The following is a 6,419-nucleotide window of genomic DNA, read 5'->3' as shown; positions in this document are numbered from 1 at the left end:
CAGAATAAGGAAACATTGCCACAAGGGGTTCTGGTTGCCACGCACCAAAGGCTCAGAGCACCTGTGAGGCACAAAAGAAACAGTAAATACCCCCAGCAATAAGAAAACAAAAATCAAGGGGAAAAATAAATAAATACAGAAATATATTTATAAAGAGAAATAATCAAAAATCAAGATACCAACAATCCAATTACTGTAACTAGACAGACTGCACACTAAACTATAAACAGCCATACAATAAAAGCACACAGACAATGAAAAGTTAAAACAGCGTGCTGCACATATGGAGGGAGCAGCCCAGCCGTGCAGCAAGGTGATGTGGGCTGATCCCTGGACAAACTGAGAGTGAAAACAAGACATAAAACACAAAACAAACCACAACATTAACTCATTCAGTGCCAGCCATTTTCAGATTTTCTACCCCTCTCAGTGCCAGCCTTTTTTGAGCATTGACTGATTTTTAAAGGCCCATAGAACACTTTGTACTATGACTATCTGAGATCTGAAAACAGATTCTGAAAGATTGAAGCCTCTACTTTCATCAGTCAGAGTTGAGTGGATTTTCTTACCGTCAGTCTGCACACATGCAACTTCCTCTTCCTCCCGGACATGCCGAGTGTCACTGCTTGCCCCATTTTCTTTCATCGTTTTATCTCACCATCGCCACACTCTCCAATAGTCCATTTAGGTTCCACACATGCTCTGGTCGGGCGTGCGCTGCTGTGTGATGGTGGGAACATCGACATCATCTCTCGTAGCGCCATTTTCTGTCTCGTAAACTCCTTTCCTCTCCATCTGAGCTCTGCATCCTAAGGAGTGCTGCTACCACTTACATGTCACCTATTATTTTGCTATCTGGCTCACAGTTGAGGCCCATCCACCCCCTGTCAATCACACAGATGTAACTTCCTCTTCCTTCCGACACGCAGCGATGACCGTTTTGGCTCGGTTAGTTGATGGTTTTACCTCACAATCGCAACATTATCAATAATCCACTCAGGTCCACACATGTTCTGTGTTAGTATGTGGTGCTGTGAGCTACTGGATACTTCACAATATCACTTCATAGCGCCATAATCTCCCTTGTTCCTTCTTCTCCCCCCAGCTAATGGTAGCATCAGTGGCTAATCTCTCATCTAAAGGTGCACTGCTGCCACCTTCAGGGCACAGTTAATCACTACATCACCCTACAGCTTAGATATTGAAGAGGGACCTCCGCCAGGGAGTTTTCTAGTAATCTCCGTGAAAAACGCAAATGACGAGTTATCTCGTCAATGGCACTGAGCTTTTGGATTTGAACTGACAAGTTATCTCGTCAATGGCACTGACGAGTTAAGTGAGTTAATAATATAGCCGCAAGCGGAGATAAACGGCCCTCGCCTTCGCCGCGAAGCCTTTGCCGCGCTGCCTTTGCCGGCATTATGATATGATAGCCTAATATGAAAAATATAAGAGTATCCTATGGATGTTTTTAACCCGCCAGAACAGAGAAGAACAGAGAAGAAGACATCGAAACACGTATGAAAGTAAGTGAAAGTTGATTAGGATACTATTATATATTTCATATTAGGCAATCATATCATAATACCGGCTATCATATCATAATACCGGTCCGTCGCAAACACTTCCGTTGTGGAAACACTTCCGTTGTGGCCATTTTGCATTCGTGTTGTGACCATTTTGTATTTGTGTTGTGACCTTTTTGCATTCACCTGACACTTCCCAGCCACCGTACTAAACACCCCAAACCTGCAACCCGTTCCCACACTTACTGAGGACTTGTGTTGGCTCAGTTGCGTAGAGTGTTCTCTGCTCTTCTTTATTCCAGCAGGTGAAGCTTTAATCACCTGCTGCACTCTGCACACACTGTGTGTGTGTGTGTGTGTGTGTGTGTGTGTGTGTGTGTGTGTGTGTGTGTGTGTGTGTGTGTGTGTGTGTGTGTGTGTGTGTGTGTATGAAAGGTGATGATCCAGGGTCTGTGTGTGTGAACGGGAGTTCTGGTTCTGGAGTCAGTGCAGGTATCAGGTTCAACCACAGGGGGGCGCTACTGTATCCAACAGGAGCCACTGAAATCCTGACAAGTTCAGACTAAACCTGCATGAAAATCATTTTAAAAAAGAGTTTCTACAAACTGACATAGACTAAACTTCATGAAAGCCATCCGTATAGTACACAACGTAGGATTTTATGCACACACCAATTTACTGTTTTTGAAATGAGGTAACCTTTGGTGTCCTCTCTAACAAAGCGTGCATTAATCTCATACTTATTTGCATTTCCAGACAATGAAATCTAAAGTAAATTCAACTCTAAATATGAAGGTAAAGCAGCACTTTCTCACATCTGGAACAGAACCAACTGTCTGCTTTTCTGTAGGACGATCGACCAATCAGAACTCTGAAGGCGGGACTAAGAAGTGAAGCCACATTGACTTTCCTTAGATGATAGCTGTAATAATGTGACATACAGTATATGTCTCATTAGACCATAACTAAATCAAGAAAGTGGAGCTGCTTGTTTGTACTTTAATATAAAGCACACGCCCGGGGGGCCAAATCCAGCACTTCAGAGCATCTCCTTCGGCCCACGGCAGCAGAAATTATTGTGTAAAATACCAACTAGTTATCTCCAAATTTACAAACAAATTTAATGAAAATCCATAATATAATTTTTTCCAAAATCCTGCAATTTTCTGCAAATTATTCCATAAATTTCATAAAAACGGATCACAAAAATGTAATTAATTGAAAGTAAAGATCCTGCTGGAACTGAAATCTGACACTTATTTAATTGATACTATCATTGACGTACATATTTTATCATTTATTTATACGTGGAAGTGCAAACTAAAGCACAATGATTACATTACTAATTTTCTCTCCAAAAATCTGTGGTCCACTTAAAATAAGCTTATCCGTATTTGGCCCCTGAACTAAAATGAGTTTGACACCACTGATGTAAAGTAATGATTGGCACTTTCACCTTTCTGTTGACAGCAGTCAGCCACTTCCTGGTTAAATCACTTCCTCTTCGTGTTGAGAAGAGTTTGGCGCGTAGCATCTGCTTTAGCCTACTCAACAGCACCAAGTTTATCTGGTATAATAATGTTTATGTGTCAAGGCACCTATTGTGTAACTTTAATGAATGCTGATGCTATGATTTAAGCTACATATCATAATGCCATGAAATTTGATGTTAATTCAATTCCTGAAAAGAGAAAACCATTTTAAAAGGATAAAAAATAAATATGAATGTTTAACATCTTCTGTTCATGGAGTTTGATTCAATCTTCTCACTTGGGAAAGTCACTAAAAGCAATCACTGCAGAAAGAAAGGATAAAAAATGATCAAAACAACAAAAATACAATGAGAAAAACCATCGAACAAACAAACTTAAAAAACATCACCTGATCAAGAGACCTAATGAGTGAAGGCAGAAAAATGGGTTAGCATTAAATTAAACAGGACATTTTTATACTTTGATAGGACGTCCTCAACTCGGCAGGGCTTAAGTGAAGTGGGCAGTGAAGTGGTTCATCCAATACCATCAGTGCTGCTTTGACTTATTGAAGTCTGAGCTAATGGGTATAAACCGTATAAACCCCTTAATGGCCCACGTCACGACTGACGTTGCTGGAGGCAAAAACAGGAAATGCCGCTGGCTAAAGACTGTGGAGGCTAGAAATGCAGCACCGCCTTTTTCTGCACCGCATTTGCCGCATCGCTTTTGCCTCCTTCACCAAATTGCACTACCTTCGGCAATCTGCGCCGCCTTTGCCGCGCTGCCTTTGCTGCGCCGCCTTCAATGCGCTGCCTCAAGTTCATACAAAGACATAAGCATTGAGCTGGTTTAGGGCTGAGAGTTTAACAACTGAGTCACATTTGACGCAAATCTGACTTCGTATGTGCAAATGGGAGCATTTAAAAAAAAAAAAGAAATACATTTAGGCCAAGATTCACAGCTCCGCCCTGCAAACACCGTAAAAGTTATCAAAAATCCATGGCTAACTTTTGATGTCCCACTTCGCTAGATGATCTCCATCTACGAGAGCAGGAGGGCTTTAGCCAGCTCGTGGCGCTCGGGCCTAACAAGAAAACCTCAGTCTGCAGTAGTAAGGGAATATCTTGGAAATATCTTAATGTTCATAACAACAATAAAGGAGAGAAAAATAATAATAAATCCAAAGTCCAAATATTGTGCTTGGTTAAAACAAATAGAAAAACCGTAATATATACTACTCAATCAAAAATACAGTATCTTCTTCATTGCAGTCGCATATGCAGCAGTCACGTGACCATGTCACAGCAGGACCTAGATATTCTAGTTTTTATAGTCTGTTCTAACTTTTATTCTATTTGTATTTATTCTTATTTCCTAATTGTCATAACTCCATCCTCTTAAGACATTTGCTTTTACTTATTGTACATAAGATATCTCTTTTTACTATTAACTGTCTACACATTTCTTGTCTATTCTGCACACCCTGAGTGATCTTACTGAATGCCAAATGTAACAAGTAAATTTCTCCATTGTGAGATCAATAAAGGATTTTCTTATCTTATCTTACAGTTTACGGCAAATACAGAACAACATGCCTCAGTATTCAACAGTCAGTTGCTATATTTCAGAAACTTAAGTGTACTTGGCACACGAGAAAGAAAAGTTACAGACCAAAATCAGCCAGTGGATTATTTGGACACATCACAGATGTACACTTCCACTTCATCAGGAGAACGGAACAGCAATGTTTTGCCGTTGTCCTGGACTTGACGAGTAGCGGGGTAGATCATGGCATATTTTATATCCATGTCGCGGAGCTTCTTCTTTACGTCAATAAATGTACAAGCTCCTTTTTGTCACGGGAGAGGTGAAGATTTCTCAGGTTATCCTGAAAGTGCAGGAGCTTTACGAGGATTGACCGTGGACCTGCTTTGGGATCCCGTCTGAATCCAGGGAATTGATGGGCCCAGTCAATGACCAGAGGAGATGGGATGTTGTCTCTACCAAAGAGCTCAGCGAGGAACTGACCGACAAAGCCAATCATGTCACGGCCTTCAGATCCCTGAGGTACAGTGAGAAGGCGGAGATTTGAAGCCCTGCTGCGATTCTCTACATTTTCAACTTTTTCAGTCAGGTAAGCATATTGTTTCTCCAGGGTTTTCACCCGTGTCTCCAGAGCAGACAAGGTGCCTTGATTAGTACTAACCCTGGTTTCTAGCTCACCCACTTTAGCACCCATTGACTTAAGTGATTCTTTCATGGAATCAATGCTGATTTGAATATTCTCGTTTAGAGTCAAAGTGAGACAACATTTCGTTTTTGAACTGCTGTAAGGTGTCGGTCAAAGATTTGTTTTTTAACAGCTTGATCCATGCTTGAGTGATCTGATAGAACAGGTGTGTTGAATCACACTGCAGACGTCTATGCAGAGCTAGTTGTTCAAAAATCAGCTCAAGACAGGTGCCAGAATAGTCAACAATGCAAAATCAAGCAAAGCAAGTGGCAAGATATATTTCCATTAAACAAAAGTTGAGTAGATTAGCGCATTTATAAAACTCTGCATTACATTATACTGTTTTTGAAGTGTGCAGGAGTAGGGGGTACATGGCTTCAAGTTAAATGTCTGAAGGGGGTACGGTACTGTGAATAGTTTGGGAACCACTGCCATAGAACATCACTAATTCTACTGCTTGCGTTTCCAGCTGCTGGGAGCGAGGACAGCTGTTTTAGCCAAGGAAGAGATAGACTTCTGAACATGATGTCTGATGAGGAGCATGGCACAACTGATGGGGAAGCTGGGTGGATTGTAGGGATGTAACGATTATATTTTTTTGAGTTACGATTACTGTGAGGCAAAATATTGCGATTTTACGATTATTCGCAATTATTGACAATGAAAATAAACGGAGATATATGGATTTTTTTGCCTTTTCAAAAATGCTTTATTAATATTAGAACTTGGAACAAAATAAATGAATACAAGTTTTAAGTGACATTAAATAATCAATAAATAAACAAAAACTAAATAAATACCACCATAAAATACTAACATACAATGCAACGCCAGACATATCTGTGGTATACCGTGGGTTCTATTACCCCCACGGTTATCCTACCGCGGCCGAAAATATTCGCAGTTATTGAAAACCGGTTAATCATTATATCCCTAGTGGAAAGTTCGGCCCCCATCCTTCAGAAGCCAGGAGCTTTCTGCTCTGTGTTCAACATTACTGAAGAGACTGAAAAATGACCCCAAATATAAAGCAACCCACCACAAAAGGCTGCATTATGGACCACCCTCCAAAAGGCCTGCTCCATCTTTTTATAACCCTGAAGCAGCCAAGAGGCACTTGAGTTAAAGTTTTAGTGTGTGACCCAATGGGAACACAGTGTAATGTTTTTTAAATCAAGCTCTACT

The sequence above is a fragment of the Gouania willdenowi genome, chromosome 8 (assembly GCF_900634775.1).
Source record: "Gouania willdenowi chromosome 8, fGouWil2.1, whole genome shotgun sequence".
In the NCBI taxonomy this organism is placed as follows: Eukaryota; Metazoa; Chordata; class Actinopteri; order Blenniiformes; family Gobiesocidae; genus Gouania; species Gouania willdenowi.
This window is presented reverse-complemented; position numbering follows the sequence as displayed.